We start from the raw sequence: 18,212 nt of genomic DNA, 5'->3' as shown, positions 1-18,212 counted from the left end.
CAACCAAGCATTAAAAAGGGAATGTTGCTTGATTTATATGTGACGTGCTTCATGCAAATCGATCTATACTGCAAAAATGTTCAGATTCTGACACAGGAGAGAGGCAGACACATCTGCTCAGAAATTTAGAATATGTTGACCACTAAGGAGATGTTCAGTATTTGAGATTCCTTCTCAGGCCTTCTGAAGGGCAGACTGCAGTCATGTTTCAGTGTGGACTTTCCTCAAATGCAGGTGTTAGATATCCTGGTACTGAGCCGACAAAGCAAGGTTTGGGCCACTGGCTCAGCATTCGTGTAGCTTCTTTGACTGCCTATCTATTAAGGCCTGAGAAACCCTAAGGTGGGGGCAGAAAGGTACTGTATCTGGTCCTGTGGGTACTCTTAGCTCACCTATCTACTGGGCTGGGGACCCCCCACAAGCCCTCACAGAGCAGCAGATGGTGATTTAATACTTTGTGGAAAAAAAGTTTGTGCTGGTGGACACATATTGTGGATGTCTGGAATGGAGCCTATGTCAGTGCATTTTAGTATGGCTTCTGAGCTCCTCTGTTCCCAGTATCGCAACCTCTTTCATAAAGATTCAATACAATCCTCATTATTTCTCATTCACATCCATTTGTTTTCCAAAGCTTTACCTAAGCTTGTTTTATAACCACTATTACGGTTCATATTTCACTGTCTTCACTCGCCACAGCAGAGTATATTTTAAATGGGTCTGAAAAGTATAACAAATGTGGCATTTGTTTAGGCTTAAACTTAAACCTCTAAGTTATAATGTAGCTCTTGAGAAAAAAAGGAAAGCAAAGCGCCAAAACAGACTTGCCTTTAGTAAAGGATATGCCAGGCAACGTTTCACTGACTGACAAATAGTCGATTGAGAAATGTCTTTGAGAGGCCAGCTGGCCTGATACTGAGGGCAACAATGGGAGTCAGTAATTCAATGGGAGAAAGAAATGTGCCTCACTACTTCCCGGAAGACAGGAACCCTTTAAGAGGCAGTTGTCTTCCTCCTGTCTTCTCCAATCCATTCATGACACTAAGATGTGAGTTATGTGAGTAATATTTTATCAGGTTGCCTGACTAGTAATTGGTTTCCAACCCTAACTTGAATCATAGCAAAATTCCTGCAGAATATCTGCCTGATTTTCTCAACAGACCGACCCAATACTAACCATGTTGGTAATCAAACACAAGGTCCTATTGTCAGTTTTCCACTATGATGTCTAGGGTTCTTGCATGCATTTTTCCCTCCATACTGCCTAGTGCCATCCATAGTCTACCTCTTCCAGCTTCAAAATGATCAAAGTAAAACTTGCTTCTTAAAGCTCTCTACAGGGTGTTAAGATTCCTGCTTGTTTGTGAAATTTAATAGCTTCAATTGGATCTATGGTGCTGTGCCCCCTTTGATATCTAGGTGCTAAAAAAAGAAGCAGGATGTTCTGTTTGCGAGCTGGCTTTAAGGAAGTGTGAACATTCCCAAGTTAGGAGTCTGCCAGGACAGAAGCCCGGGACAAGCTGTTAGTCCTTTACTGAGTAAGTCTTTCATCAGTGACATTTTGCTTTTGACCAATAGCTCTCACATATGAGGGGGCTGTAGATCAAGAATGCTATAGTCCTGCAGGAGCCTTAAATCTGCAGTTTTCATATTATTTATATATTCCCTGGCCTGGAGGGAAGTGTGAGAGAAATTTGTTACTGAGGCCTGTAGGTAGCAGAGGACAGAAACCACCTTTAAACTGAATAGATAAAATGCAGCACTGTGACAGCATTTTCAACACATGATGAGTAATGTTTTATGTTATCACAAATTAGTTATGACACAAGAACAGCACTTATATTATCTGTGTAACCAGAGTTAGAATAAATAAGCTTTTGAAACTGTGCCTATTCTTATATGAGCAAACATGTTGTTAACAAAAAAAGCACAATATCTGAGTAAATGTCTAGTTTTCCGAAAAAAATTGGTGAAATTCTGTTCAGCTGTTTTTCTAAAACACTTCTTAAAATTCCTAGGGGGAATTGAGTGGGGAAAACATATTTTGGGACACCCCCTTTTTATTTGTCCCCACTTGACAGATCACCCCACAAATTTTCAGGAAAGGCTAAAGTGGATGAACATTTTTTGGGAAAGTTTCATGAAGATTTGTCAAAGGACACCAAAGGTATTAGCAAAACAAAAAATCAATTTCCTATGGAAACTCTATCGTAACTATAACTACACAGTGCAGTGGTGAGGCAACCGCCACTGTGTAGTGAGTATGTGTGTATGTGTGTGTGTGTATAGGTTATTTAGTAACCCACGGCGTGAAGTAGCTGAGGTGCTAACACATAGGAAGTGTAATGTTGGGGTGCATTTTACTGGGTGGTAGATAACTGTTAGAAGTGAGCCTCTGAAACATCTTCCACAGATTGTCTCATCTGCTTCAAATAAACGTGTTATATGCTGTGGCGTGGCTACTTTCAGGTCTCAAACATTCCAGTGTACAGTTTAGAAAACTGCAACAGAGATTTCATAAACTTTCACCTAGATTTGTAACAACTCAATAATTTTTTACATGGTAAGACATATGCTGCAAAGGTGAAATGTGAACAACTATCGTGATTAACTCACCCGAGGTATGTAGGAAATCTCAATATGCTACCCAAAAGCACAGATCTTGCAAACACTGCTAAAGGAGAAACATAGCATATACTGCACGATTTGTATACACAAGAGGGGAGCTATGAGAGTGGAATGGGAACATTATTTCGTACACGTATTGATTGCTGAACATGTGAAACATTAATTCAGTGCAACACCTTCGACTTCCAGTTCCGCAACGGTGGCCTTTAGTGAACGACATATTTTCCACACCTCTAGTTGATATCTTCGACCCTTTCGAAACAATATAGAAATCTCATAAAAGTTGTCCGGTCAGCATATGTAAGAAAAAACATTCCTCACGAGTAACGGATAAAGCAACAGCATTAACAAATATTGCTTTCTACCCTTTGCAACTTCATTTTTGAATTGGATCCAGGTTTTACTGGCCCTTCTGCGCAATACAGCACTGTTAAGCTAATCATGCATGTGGGTTAATAGGTAATAATTGGAGCAGTTTGCACAGCCAGGAAGGTTTCAGTGTATTGAGCAAAGATTAGCTGGTATGCACAACTTTTGTACAATAACATACAATACCAGGAAGGTGCGGATTCCCCCAGTGCTTAAGTTATTAAAGGTGCTTCCCAACGCCATGGATACAAAAAATAGGAGTGTCTGCAATTGAGTCCACCTCAAGCCTCTTTCTTGCACCAACCACTGTGAACATCCTTTCGCTTTACTCCGGTCTTGTAGGTTCGTTCTGGTCAATGATTTACAACCTATCTCATTCTACTTTTTTCGTATACTTCGGCCTTTGTTTTGGTCAAAGTCTGAAGATGAGAGATACGTTCAGAATCCCAAAATTAGCACCAGCAACCGCCGCCACAAATTAAGCACTAGGTGCCCACGCGTAGAACATCTGAAATTGCCACTCTATTATTAAAGGCCTCTGAAGTGAAAATTTAATACTTTCACATCACCCAATGTAGTAAAAGCTCAGCAGAACACACATCGAAGTCACGCAAGACCATGTACAAAATAATGAAGATTTTCTTAGCTTAAGTGAAAGAAAGTCTTGATTTTATTAAAGACACAGAGGCTCCTATTATGCTATCTTTTCTTGCTTTAATTCCAATAGCAGCCAAGAAAAAAACTACAACTCCCAGAAAGCCTGGCTGAAAAACTACCCAGTACATGTCATAAAGGAAACAACCAATCAGGATAACAGGTGAGTATAAACATGACTCTTCTTCTCCTCTTTTCTTGCTGCTCGCAGTCAAGATAAGTACTATCTTACTAACTTTATTATTGTATACGTTTTTCTGTGTTAGATTTCCATGTTAACTCTTTTATTGTGCCTTACGGTGTGGCATTAGTTGACCTGTGTTTCTTATTATTGAATTCTTTGGCTTTCCACCACTTAGCCTACATCAGAGTGTGCCGTGTTCCTTTTATTAATAGAAGTGCCATTTTGCTCATATGCATCGATTTGTATATAGCGAGCTGCACATGGACATTGTTTCCTCCAGTAATAATGAACACAACTTTGGGTTGCAGTACACAGACTATACTACAAGTGTTTAATGAACAGAAAACAACTAGAACTAAAATGCAATAAATTACAAGTGATTTAGACAGAGACAGAAAAAGAACTTCACTAATAAGGAACCTCTGCATCATTTACATCGGTGACCTTAAGATCTTATTTTGACAGCAGTGACGTGCCAGCACAATGAAAGACCAAAATATTGTGGAAAACCTATTGTGATACAATAATATTGTGTCAAAAATATAATCAAGTCAAAAATATTGTGGGATAGGTATATAATACTGCTTTTTAAATACTGTTGTATCTGATATAGTTAATTTGAAATATTTAAAATATCGTTTTGTTAAATATCATTTTTGTATTAACTTCAAATATATACAATATCATATTATTTAGGTATTCGTTTTATTATAACAATTGTTTTTTTATTATTTTAGTATAATTTGTATTTAGAATCATAATTTAATATTTTTAAACTAAATAGTAATTTTAATTCAATAGCAGGTTATTAGGTTTGCAGGCGATTTGGATGGTTAAATATTTAAATATAATTTATTTTTTTCAACTTTAATTAACGTTTATAATAATTAAACATTTAATTGTAATACATTATTTAAATTATTTAATTGACTAATTGATATTTTAATTATTTTACTATAGATTGTATAATATAATTTAGTATAGTTTGTGGTTTTAATGAGTAATTCAAATTTTCTTAAATGTAGTAATATATTAATAGGTGTTTGGGCTTATCGGGGATTAGAGTGGAAAGTTATTTAAAATATAAATTATTCTTTTTTTAGTCATTCTTTATATTTTGGTTGATTAAAATCTCAATTGAGCATTGCATTTGTAAATGACGTTTTTGTAACATATTGTTATTTCATTGACTTATTATAAGAAATGTTTGTTGTTTTTAATTAATTGTTAATTCTTTTAATGGTATTTAATAATATTTTTTAATGGGTTTTATTATATTTATTATTAGCTTTAATTGTATTTGTTTTGATTAAATAATTAATTTAATATGATTTTAATTATATTGATTTCTTTGTTGGTGTGTTTTTGGATTGTGGGGAGTGAAATGTATTTATTTTAAATATTTTTTATGTGTTTTGTATTTTTTAATTATTTTTTGTATTATAAAATGTTTTATTACATTAAATATTATTTATCCGTGAAGAATATATATTTTTCAAATGTGTTTACATGTTTTCAGGTTGTTATGTATTTCCATGTTTTTGTTACACTTTAGGAATTTGAATGGTGTACCTAACCCCTCCAAAGACTCTCTCCCTGCTTTTGCTTACATTGGTGTGGAAATAGTAAATCTAACACCTACAAAATTCAACACTTTCCCTGAGTTTAGTTAGATTGGTTTGGGAATAGTAAATATAACACCTCTAAAATCAAGCACTTTCCATGCCTTCACTTACATTGGAGAATTAAGTATTTGCCCTCCTGCCACTAGTGTGCATCATTCTAAATAAATCACCTCTTTCCAGTCTGTAGGTATATGCCTCTTTGAGTCTTGTTTAATAAAAGTAGAGCAGGATGCATCCTTCCTCTGGATGTTGCTGACAGGGCTTGCAAATTTAATTTCACTCAAAAAGAGTCAGACCTGCTGAACTGGAAAATAAACTGAGTCTTATGGCAGTGACATCCCCCTGAGCGTATTACAATGTTCACGCCAGGTTGACCAGCGGGAACATTGCAATACGCATTCCCGTTGTGCTGACCGATGGGAGCTGTGCTAGGATATTGGCCTCGGCTCCCAATATCCTAGCACTATAGCACCATCGAAATGCTCACTGTCAGCAAAGCTGCCAGAAAGTGGGGTTGTTATCAGCCAGGCGGCGCTTAGTTCAGAGCCGCCATGGCTGGTCACAAGCCTGACTGCCGTCACCCCATCGGAATCAATGATCCTGGTGGGGACGGTCGTCTTTAGGTGAGTTCACCCACCAATGTTGCAATGTGGCTGTTGGACTGCGTGAATGGAGGTCCTAGGACCGCCAGCCTTGTAATGAGGCTGTAAGTCTAGTCAAGGTGAACTGAGAGGTCTGAGAAGAACAAGAGATGCTGGGGTGCAGTTAACAAAAAGCCAGTCAAATAAATCTTGTGACATGTGGAAGTGTTTGTGCAGAATGATTACCCAAATATCAAAAATATGAAGTACAGCTAATCACCCCACAGTGTTACAACCATTATTTGGCCTTAATTGATGCAAGGTACCTGTTCCAAGTGTTTTATCCATCTATTCATCTATGTGTCTCTATTCCCAGGGGCTTAACACGTACAAGCAGTTAAGTCCTTTAAATCTTTATTGATAGCCAAACTTTAGAATGAAAGATTTGACATAAGAGGCATCTTGTTCCAGATGTAGAGACCACTGCTTGTTGGAAAGTCTACAGCTGACCATAAAATTGAATTAGTTTTCCTTCTTTGTCACCTCTTGCCACTCAGCCATCAGACCAAAATGGATGTGTCCTTTATGATTATCTTTCTGGGGCTTGCTCACTGCTACATTTCAGTTTATTTACATTACAGCATCAAATATAAAAATATAAAGCAGATATTTGTATTCTCTTTTTTTCTTACTGCAAACATTTCTTTTGTGTTATGCTCTTCCAGATGTGGGGTTCAACTTAAAATTGAGGGTGTTTGTCTGGAAGGTAATCAGTTTCCACACTAGTGATGTCTCACAAAATAACCTCATTCACTGTCGTGTCTTGTGGAGATCTATAATTTTTTTGGAGATGAAATGTTTATTCATTTAGACCATCAGTGGTCTCAACACATTTCAAGGAGAGGAACTAGTCCTTCTGACCATAACAACTGCACCACCTGCACTGAAAGCCTGATTTGAAGATACAATCTCTACTCAACATGCTTACTGCTTTATTGCCAAAGCCAATGCCAATGCTGTTCCTTTTTGTCATGCCAATTGAACAATAGCTCTTGATCCAAGTAGAATTATGGTTGGTCATTCAGGTACTCTGGTTTAATCTTCTCTATAGTCATAGTTGGTGACTAGTTCAGGGTCTCCTGCACCTTTGTGCTTGATTTATGTACTGTAGCATTCATCATAAATCATTTGGAAGTACAGATGTTAATCTGGTTTAGTAGAAGATGTGCCCTTTACTGTGATTGTTCTAGTGGTGGATGCGGATGCTGCAGATGTGATATGCTTCTGGAGTTGGAGCCACCCTCACACTCTGAAAAAGTTCATGAAGGTAGGACTTCAGTTCTTCTTTACCCTCCTACTGGAATCTTCCAGTCCACTCACTTGATGAGGCAATTCTTTCAACTTGTACATCCCCTGCTGAAAAGGTAATAAAAGTTGGCAGTCCTTTTTCATACAGTGGATTGCGTATAGTGGCACAGCTTTACTCTTCAGAGGGCACATTCTCTTTTTTTACAGTCTGAGATTTGCATTCACACAAAGGATTGAACTGGTGACTAAAGCAGCTGCTTCTTCACTGGTATTCTTACATAATTTGTCTACCTTATAAACATGGGCCTTTACCATGAGCAATGATGGGATATCTTAGCTCAGGGCACAATTCCCTTTGTTCACTTCATGTACAAAATGGCAATAGCATTTGGATCGACAACTCTACTAACCCTCATTTTCCTACATCTATTGCCATCACATTTTCAGTTGCATCTGTTCTCATTGGTAGTGCGTAATTTTTGAGCGGCCAGGATTACTCAAACAGATGTTGCAGCATATTGAAAGTGGGATCTCTGATAAAAGGGCTATAAAGGAAACTTTATTAGCACACAGAATGATCCTCAACCAATTTTGGGCTTTGCAAGGATGACTTACATTTGTGCAAATCCTGTGTGCAGGTGACCAGTATATTGTTGACTACAACTTCTTTTTAAAAAAGTCCTACACAATTAGGTTGATACATTGATTCAAACATAGTACTATGAAGTATACTCAATCAGCCATGGCTTTGACAATATTACTGGCATTGTCAGTGGCAAAGAATCCAATACAGATACTTCTGGACTGAAGCCACTTGCAGACCTTCAAATTGAATTGTTCAACAATGTTGCCAAGCACACGTGTTTTCTCCATGTAGAACTGTGCAGCATTAGGATGCTGATGAATGCCTTAAAATGCCACACCTATGGTTATTTCAGCAGCTAGCTTTTGCCTAACCCCCTTGAAGTTGAATCAGTGAGCAGTGGTACAAATGTAGTCTGTAGATTGACAAATGGTCCAAAGGTCTGCAGTGAGATGGGATACTGCACAATGCCCTTTCATTGCTTTGATAGCCACTTGCAGCACTTGATAGTACAGCTGTGACACAGTAACAGTTAAAAACATAAGTCCAGCTTGAGCCATTCCGTTATGGACACAGTGTATCCAAAGCTTCCATCAACCCCGCTCTAACCACTAAAGAAAAATAGAGGAAGTCAAGCAAAAATACTCAATCCCGTTTTCTATGTATAAATAGACCAGTTCATGGTTTGGTGGGTGGGCATCATCTTGCTGGAAAGCAGAAGGTAAGCATTTTGGTTATTTTAGGATGGTCATGGTATTCCTTTTTCCTGGTACCAAGCTCTGGTTACTGTAGGTAATGACTGCATACTATGGTCCTAATTAAGAGTTTGGCGGACAGGCTTTCCCGTCTGCCAGAGTCCTGACAGGGTGGCTGCCGCCTTCATGGTGACCACCCCGCAAGATCTATTAAGAGTTTCCTGACCACCAGCCTAGTGGGAAAAAGGCTACAGCATTGCCTCCAGCTCGCAATTGTCCGGCGGCAATGCTGTAGCCCACAGTGTGCACCAGCACTCTGCAATGCTCACTGTCTGCAATTGCAATGGTGCTGGGCAGTGCAGGGGGGCCCCTGAAGCCCCCTGCAGCTGATCTCCGCCAGCCTCTTCATGGCTGCCGGAGAACAGCGTTGTAATCCGCAGTACAGCGTTGGATTACAATTTCTGCCACTGCCAGGCCGCCGGGATCATAGACCCTGGCAGTCCTGGCAGAGCCCTGGTGGTCTGACCGCCAGGGTCTTAATGTGGCGAACGGACCGCCCCAGTTGTAATGAGGCCCTATATGTCACAGGGCTGCTTTGCATAATGATGACATCTTCATCATCACCAATCCTTGTATCTGTCTGAATTCTCCTCTCACTCTGCAGCAGTTAACCTTTTTAGGTGCTATTCCCTCTAGGACTTCGTTCCGCGAGTCTGTCCTCACTTTTTATCACTAGTCCCGGAGCACCACGTGACCCGATCACTTCCCCGAGTCACGCAAGTCCGACTTCCGGCTCAGGCGCCCTCTTAACCAGGCTTCCCCACGCCTCCCCATCCTGACGGGAGACGCGGACCCGTGTAGGTTGCTTGCAGCCAGGAGCACCGACTACTAGTTGGTTCTCCTCTCCACCTACTCTGTTTTTGTCTGGCAATGATATGCTCCGCTACTCAGACTCGAGCTCACCGAGTGCTAGTTCTTACAGAGCCCCGATTTTAGGATACCTGTTACCTAATTTTGTGTTACTTTTTGATTGTGATGGCTACACTTTGGTCTAAGTGTATGCCTCTTGAGGGTTACTTCCAAGTGACTGGCTCTATTCTCTGCTCACCTGTTGTTTGTTATGTAGAACCTCAATAGGTGTTTACAGCGACATCTTTAGTATGTGTGTCTTTATTTATATGGATGTTGGGGACTTTTATACATGAAAAGCAATACCTGTTACTAATTGGTGTATTATTATTTTACACTCTCACTCCAGACAAGTTTTGAACCTGATGACTGGTCTGAGTTGTCCCATGTAGCGCGTTCCTTAAGCGGGGATGGTAAGCTTGCCCTCATTTTTGTGCATGCACCCGCACAGTCACGTGTTGCCACTGTCACTGTGCCCCCACCGTTGGTCAAACACCATCCTTTCCCTACTTTGATGTTGATGAATATGTCACTATATACATACCTATTGATATTTCACCTGTTTTAACTTCTGTATTATAGGGCGACAGATAGGAATAGTAGTTCCTCCACACACTAGTGTAAGTAACTGGATACTCTTGTACTGACAATTTCAGTGTGTAATTATCCATGGTATTTGTGATTAGGAGATACACATAGCTAACTGGTCCTGAAGAAGCGTCACCGGACCCATTTGGGCCACTAGCGACGCGAAACATGTTGACCCTGACGAGGGATGCCTTGGAAATTCCCCGCCCTCTTTTCTCTTTTCTATCATAGAGTGATTGACCATTACCTCTGTTTCACTCTCACTATTTTTAATCTTGGCCCCTGATCCTTGTGCAGACTATTAAAATAGATCATTTTTTCCGGATTCAGAGAGTCAATCTTATACCTTTCCCCTTTTTTTATCTCCTCCCTTCACGCTCTTATGCAGGGTCGTGGCATCATCTATTAAGATCTCCGGCAAAGAGCCCCCCCCATTTGGGGTGGTGCCCGTCAGACATTGCAGTGCCAGTCTGACGAGGAGCAACTCCGATGATGAAGCATGACACCCTTTTGGGTGTGTGAGGTTTTTGCTCCTAAAGATTAGGACACCCTGCCTAGTATCCTTTCCTTCTTCAACTGGAACACTGTATTATCTTTATTTATGCTATTCCCTCAAGACCTAATGTTGATTTTTCCTATGGACCAATTTGCCCTGCCTTCCCATAAGGCACCAGCCTATGGCAAACTGTGGCAAATTGTGCAACCTACATTGTGATCCTCATTGTGGCCCTCTTGTGGAATAAGTGTAAAAGTCCTAAATCAGAGAGAAGATCTTCATTACAGAGCCAAAGTCAGAAATTGTAGTCATAGTGCTAGGCAGTAGCATTTGCTTTTCCATAAACTGTATTTTCAATCCAGCAGGGGTAGTGGTTGATGCTGTTTTTTGGGTTCTGAAAATATGGAAGCAGGTGCATGATCAAAGACAAGATTAAAGTCAGTGTGACAGGAGAGGAAGATGGGTTATACATGGTTAATGTACTGTAATCTAGTGTTGTTCAAAGAGGTGAGTCTTCAGCTCTTTCATAAATTTAAGCAGTCTTTGGGCTATCCTGATAGAAACAGGGCTATTGTGCCAGAACCTGGGGGCCTAAATGGATAAGACCTGCTGCTTTTTAGTCTGTAGTCTAATGATGTTCTGGCTGGGGGGGTGCTGAGAACCACCAGAGGTGGAGAGCTTGTCTGCAAGATGAGGAGGAGTGGTGGTCGTAATGGCCTTGTGAATGATGCATTTAGTTTTGAAGATGGTGCAGGCCCACAAGGGGAGTCAATGGAGTACCACCAGGATGGGGGTCATTTGATAATATTTCTTCATGTCCTCAGTGGGGCATACAGAAGTGTGCAGGATGCTCTTAAGAGGTTCCAGTGTGGAATCTCAAAGGTGATTTAGCAGAACATTGCCAACACCCAGATGCAATAGCAGTAGGCCTTGAACAGCAGTTCTGAAATTGATTTCTCAAAGAAACAGTTTCCCTTTCTTATTGAGGAGTGAGCTAGTACAAGGTAGTCTTTGTGTTTTTGCTAATGTGTCCCGATGAGTGAGGTTGGTGTCCTGAGTGAATCGAAGTGAATTGCCTTCAGTGAGTTTCATCAAGGTTAATATCATTGAGCCAGATTTGTACTGTTCTTGTTTGTTACTTTTGGAAAGGTAACAGGAATTCTGTATTGTTTGGATTGAGCTCAGGTAGTCACTGGACATTCAGGTCTGGATGATATGAAGGCGGTATTTGAAGCATTGAATGCCCGATGCAGAGGAGACTTTCAAAAAGAATTGTGCATCATCAACATATTGCTGTAATCTGTGAGTAAATCACCAAGTGGCTCAATGTAGAGACTGAAGATGACAGGAGACTGCATACAATATTCCTTTTCCATTGTTTTCCATTGTGGGTCTCAGGGGTCCATTCCATACCACCTTCATCTGAAGGGGCTTTGGAGGAGGTATGCGAGTGATCTTCATTTCTTCAGAAGAGATGGTGAACACAGTGAGGAGTCTTCAGGCAGAATGAGGACATTGATACTGTATTTACAGAGCCCCACTTTGGCACTTCACCTGCAAAAAGCATTTTGCACTAAATAACTGGTCCATTGGGGTAAAAGTTGAACCTGACTTGCTTCTTGGTGCCCCACTTTAAAAATAATATCTCCTCTCCTGTTTCATAAAATCTCCTAGTTTCTTGTCCTTTCTCCTGCTTCTGGATTTTACCTAATAAATCTCATTAATGTTATTTGGCAATTTGATGTAATTGCAAGAACTCAGTCATTATGTGTCACATCAATAAAAAAGAAACGCTGGCAATTACACAAGATTATGCCTGTGTATATAGAATTAGTAATGGATTTGGTTGCCAAAGTGCCATTTATTGTCCTTTGTATTCCTAAATAATACATATTTTGATCTAATATAGAGACTGCATTTCGAAAATAATACCACGCTGAATCGCTCTACACATAGTAGCATAGGGCCTATTTGCAGGGCAGGTTGTTGACACTCAGAGGTTGAACTCAAAAAAAGAAACCTGTAATATGAAAGTGACAAACATCATTTACGCCACTTTCTAACCATGGGCTATATTAAAGTGCCTGAATTATAATTAGACTAATTTCCATTATTTACTCTTTACTACAAACATGATCTATCACCTGTGTAAGTCAAATTTACTTGTGAGCAGGTGTTGCCATTTTAATTAATGTGCCGCTCCTGTAGTCACTAACAAGCTGCACATGTGTATGTTGATGTGTAGGTGTGCTTGACTGTGTATAGACTTGTGTTCTTCCTCATGGCACATGGCCTCACTATGGTGGTGCGTCCTTATACAAACTTTGGGTTGCTCAAAAAAAGTTTGTTTGAAGAATACTAGTGTCTGCTCCACTATTCAAAATGTTGTTTCAGGTGCCCTGTAAATGAATGAAAAGGTACAATAGTGGCATAATCCTCATTTTATCAATTCCACTACATCTCTTCTTCTGCCTTAAGTACACAGCATAGGTATATTTTCCTCCTACAAGTTCAAAATAGAAGAGCAGATTGATGATACACTTAGCTCCTCATTATGATTAATGTGCATTTGATACGGGGATACTGGAGATCAGAATCACCAATTCCAAATTGAATCAACACACTGAATCCCGGAACAAGTGTCTGAAAGTCTGAGCATCTGAAAGCCAGTAAATATATCAGCCTCTGGAGAGACAGAGAGATAGAGAATGATTTAAGACTTCTCAAAGCTCCAATCTTCTAGTGTTCACCCTTTTCTTTCCCCAGGATATTTGTATATGAAATACAATAATACAACAGTATAACAAATGTTTCACGTAAGTTGTGCAAACAACCAATGAGGAAAGAGAACATCATGAGACAGGGGACACGCTGTCAGTGACCGGGGGAGGGGCGCACTACATCTCCTGGCTCCACATGTGCAGGAGGGCCCGCCAATGTCTTGCCAGCGCCCGGAGGTGCATAAAGGAAACTCAATGCTTCTGCTGCGTGGGGCGCGCTCCCAATGACCGGGGAAGGCTGCATTTTAGCTCCTGGCTCCACACCTGGCAGGAGGGGCCACAAATGTTTTGCCTGTGCCCAGAGGTGCATAAAGGAAATCTGTGCTCCCTCTGCGCTGGCCGCAAGCAAGCCATGCCTAGGTGGGTGCCCGAGAGAAGACCGGGCCAAGACTGACCCATCTTCACCTATCATCGACCGGAGGAGACTGGGCTGGGCCACCCCTCTTTCTCTGGTAACACTCTTGGCTTTTTTTGGTGAGTGCCCCTTTTTCTTCCCTCAAGGATCATCTTTTACTTGGTTGAGGGCCCTATGGGGAAATGCAAACAGCCATTGCAGGGAACTAGGGAAATCCCCTCTAAGCCCCCCCAAGATTCTACCCTTGACTCCTTTTTAACCTGGGCCGTGGGGGTGATTGCAAAGGAGATAGACCTTGCAGAGCGGCGTTTATCCCTGGATGCTGGAGAGGGCACCAGTTATAGCTTGCCCATGCCTAATGGTCAAGACCAGCAAGTCACTCTAGCCCCAGAGACTCTTTACGATCCCATTGACTTGGCCAACCCCCTAAGCTTGGCACCTGGTTCCGGAGAACCTGTCTCAGGGCCTTTTGCCCAGGATACTCTGAACAGCAGTGAACTTATCCCTCCAACCAAGAGGAAATGCCAAAAAAGCGCTCGGCAACCCGTAATGCCCCGGGTCCTTTTGTGGACAAAAGGCTTTCCCCTATCACCCAGGAAACAAACCTTCTGGATTGTGACTTTACTCTGGATAAGTTTAAAACTGTGGTCAAACATTGTTTGGCCCCCCTAATAGAGAGACTACATAAATTAGAATTATCTGTTCTTGCCCAGTCTAATCCCGCAACTAGAGCTAATTCTCCCACTGCCACTAAAACAACCCAGCTGGCCTGGGTAGCAATCACCGCCCCTGTAGTGGTCTCTAATAGAGGTCAAATCGAAACTAGAAAAACACAAATATTGACTACAACATTTTTCCATTACTAAATATCTAAAATCCTATAACACCGAAAACAAAAGCAAAGAAATGTGAAACATCGTCATACTTTGAAAATAATACATCATACCAAAGTATTGAAAATAACAATACTGACAACAATAATATAATGTTTAATATATCAAAAAGTACTGTATTTTAATTACATTACCCACCCCGCATAAAAAACATATTTATGTTAATTTCTTTAACATAAAATAAATTGTTTATAAGTATTTTTACAGTAGCATGAACTTAAAAAAAAACGTAAATAAACATCCACCTTTACAAACACATTTAATGTTAAAAATGTAACATTGAACCACTGAATTGAAAATATTAACTTATCTTTTTTAAATTAAAGATCTATCTATCTATCTACACACACACACACACACACACATACATATTCATATACATATTCAATTAACAAAACAATAGTTACAAAGACGTTATAGTTTGGCTCACATTTTAAATGTACAAAACTAAAACCTGTTATAGTTAGAGTTATCTGAACTAACTATAACTCGTGCCGCTTGCACAGTTTTTTCCTCAGAAATGCAACTGCAAATATTACATTGATATTATCAATGATGTTAAGTCATCTATGAAATTTGTGGGGTAATTAGCAGTGCATGGTGAGGACGGAAGTTTAGGTTATCTTTGGGCACGAGTTATAGTTACTTGAGATAACTAACTATAACAGGTGAATTTCTATGGTTTTGTAGGTTTAAAATGTGAGCATAATTATAATGTCCCTGTAACCTTTGTTTTTTCAAGTGAATTTATATGTTTTTTAGTTCTATACACTAACTATAATGTCCCTATAACCTTTGGTTTTTTAGTGAACCCAATCCTGAGAGAAAGTGAGAGATTGAGAGAACGAGCAATTTAGGCTTTGATGAATAATATAATCTTAGAATGTGATATTGCCAGACAAATTGAAAAGACATTTTGTTTTGTAAATTAAAAAGAGTGAGATCACCTTTCAGTATGTAACTTACATATTTATAGTTGAAAAGAAACTACAGCAGGAAACGATCACAGACTCACCTAGAATAGAACTCTTAGGGGCATATTTATACTCTCTTTGCTCCGGAATTGCGTCGTTTTTTTTGACACAATTCCGACGCAAAACTAACTCCATATTTATACTTTGGCGTTAGACGCGTCTAGCGCCAAAGTCCATGGAGTTTGCGTAATTTTTTAGCGTGGACACCTACTTTGCGTTAATGATATGCAAGGTAGATGTTCCCGTCTAAAAAAATGACTCAGAGGCATGTGCGCCGTATTTACACTCCCGGGCAAAATTCACGCCCGGGAGTGGGCGGGTCAAAAAAAATGACGTCCATCGGCTTTTGCGTCGTTTTTTAGCGCCTGATCAGGGCAGGCGTTAAGGGACCTGTGGGCTCAGAAGGAGCCCAGAGGTGGCCTCCCATGCCCCCAGGGACACCCCCTGTCACCCTTGCCCACCCCAGGAGGACACCCAAGGCTGGAGGGACCCATACCAGGGACATTAAGGTAAGTTCAGGTAAGTTTAAAAAAAAAAAAAAATTGTGGCATAGGGGGGCCTGATTTGTGCCCCCCTACATGCCACTATGCCCAATGACCATGCCCAGGGGACATAAGTCCCCTGGGCATGGCCATTGGGCAAGGGGGCATGACTCCTGTCTTTGCTAAGACAGGAGTCATTTCAATGGGGGTTGGGAGTCGAAAAAAATGGCGCAAATCGGGTTGAGGCGAAAAATTTGCCTCAGCCTGACTTGCCCCATTTTTTGGCGCCCAAGCTCCATATCCCCCTACGCCGGCGCTGCCTGGTGTACGTCGTTTTTTTTCACGCACACCAGGCAGCGCCGGCGGCTAACGTCATTGAATAAATACGGCGCCCGCATGGCGCTTCAGAATGGCGTTAGCGGGGCCTAATTTTTTTGATGAAAAACTGCGTTAGCGCAGTTTTGCGTCAAAAAGTATAAATATGGCCCTTAACCTTTAGTGTGCGTGCCAGAGACCTTAAGCACTAGGCCAGAGGTGACTCCTTACTGTGCAGTGTCTAGACTTAGCTATGCCATTAAATCCACAGATTTTGAGGGGGAAAATACTTTAGGGCCGTATTTATACTTTTTGGCGCACAACTGCGTCAACGCAGTTGTGCGTCAAAAAATGTAACGCCGGCTAACGCCATTCCAAAGCGCCATGCGGGCGCCTTATTTATGGAATGACGTTAGCCGGCGGAGCTGACTGGTGTGCGTAAAAAAAAATGACCCACACCAGGTAGTGCCGGCGTAGGGGAAAATGGAGCTTGGAGCGTCAAAGAATGGGGCAAGTCGGTCTGAGGCAAAAAATCTGCCTCAACCCGATTTGCACCATTTTGTTTTACTCCCACCCTCCATTGACATGACTCCTGTCTTAGCAAAGACAGGAGTCATGCCCCCTTGCCCAATGGCCATGCCCAGGGGACTTCTGTCCCCTGGGCATGGTCATTGGGCATAGTGGCATGTAAGGGGGCACAAATCAAGCCCCCCTATGCCACAAATTTTTTAAAAAAAATACTTACCTGAACTTACCTTAAGTTCCCCTGGGATTGGTCCCTCCATCCTTGGGCGTCCTCCTGGGGTGGGCAAGGGTGGCAGGGGGTGTCCCTGGGGGCATGGGAGGGCACCTCTGGGCTCCTTCCGAGCCCACAGGTCCCTTAACGCCTGCCCTGACCAGGCGCTAAAAAATGACGCTAAAGCGGCTGGATGTCATTTTTTTTGACCCGCCCACTCCCGGGCGTCATTTTTGCCCGGGAGTATAAATACGTCACACATGCCTCGGAGTCATTTTTTAGAAGGGAACGCCTACCTTGCATATTATTAACGCAAGGAAGGTGTCCACGCTAAAAAATGACGCAAACTCCAAGATCTTTGGCGCTAGACGGGTCTAACGCCAAAGTATAAATATGGAGTTAGTTTTGCGTCGGATTTGCGTAAAAAAAAACGACGCAAATCCGGCGCAAACAGAGTATAAATATGCCCCTTAGTGTTCTATTACTAGGAAAGTTTAACAGTGACACCACTAGAAAATAAACAGACACACTGCCAAGTGATACTAGTATTTGAACCTTCTGCCTACTGAGTGACAGCACAAGACCTTGACCATTAGGCCAGAAGTGACTCTGTTCTGCTCTGCATCCAAACGTAACTATAACATTCTTATCAAACATCTTGTTAGTCTGACTCTTTGAAGCGGCCATTGCAATAACAATCTCTCTCTTTCTTCCATCCCTTTCTGGGATGGAAGTGAGAGAGAGAGCTACAGAACCGTGGTGGGAGCCAGAAGGCCTCCGCAGTCCAAGCTGGTACCCAACGTCTTGCAGGTGCCAGCATTGCTCCTGCAAGCAGGGAGCTGCTTTGAATAGCAGCTCCCTGCTTGTGGGAGCAGTATTTTCATCAGGCAGTCCCCAGGGCCATCTGGGGCACCACAAAGGTAGCCCATGGTCCCTCCAATGTTCAATTTGCCCCAGAGAAGTAGTGGTCCCGGGGATCCACAACAGACTCCCTTCATTCTTTTATTGCAGCCCCGGGGAGGTGGCAGTCCCTGGGGCTATGGGGGGCCACGTTGCCCCC

The sequence above is a fragment of the Pleurodeles waltl genome, chromosome 8 (assembly GCF_031143425.1).
Source record: "Pleurodeles waltl isolate 20211129_DDA chromosome 8, aPleWal1.hap1.20221129, whole genome shotgun sequence".
Classification (NCBI taxonomy): Eukaryota; Metazoa; Chordata; class Amphibia; order Caudata; family Salamandridae; genus Pleurodeles; species Pleurodeles waltl.
The sequence above is the reverse complement of the archived record's forward strand: the minus strand, read 5'-3'. Positions refer to the sequence as shown.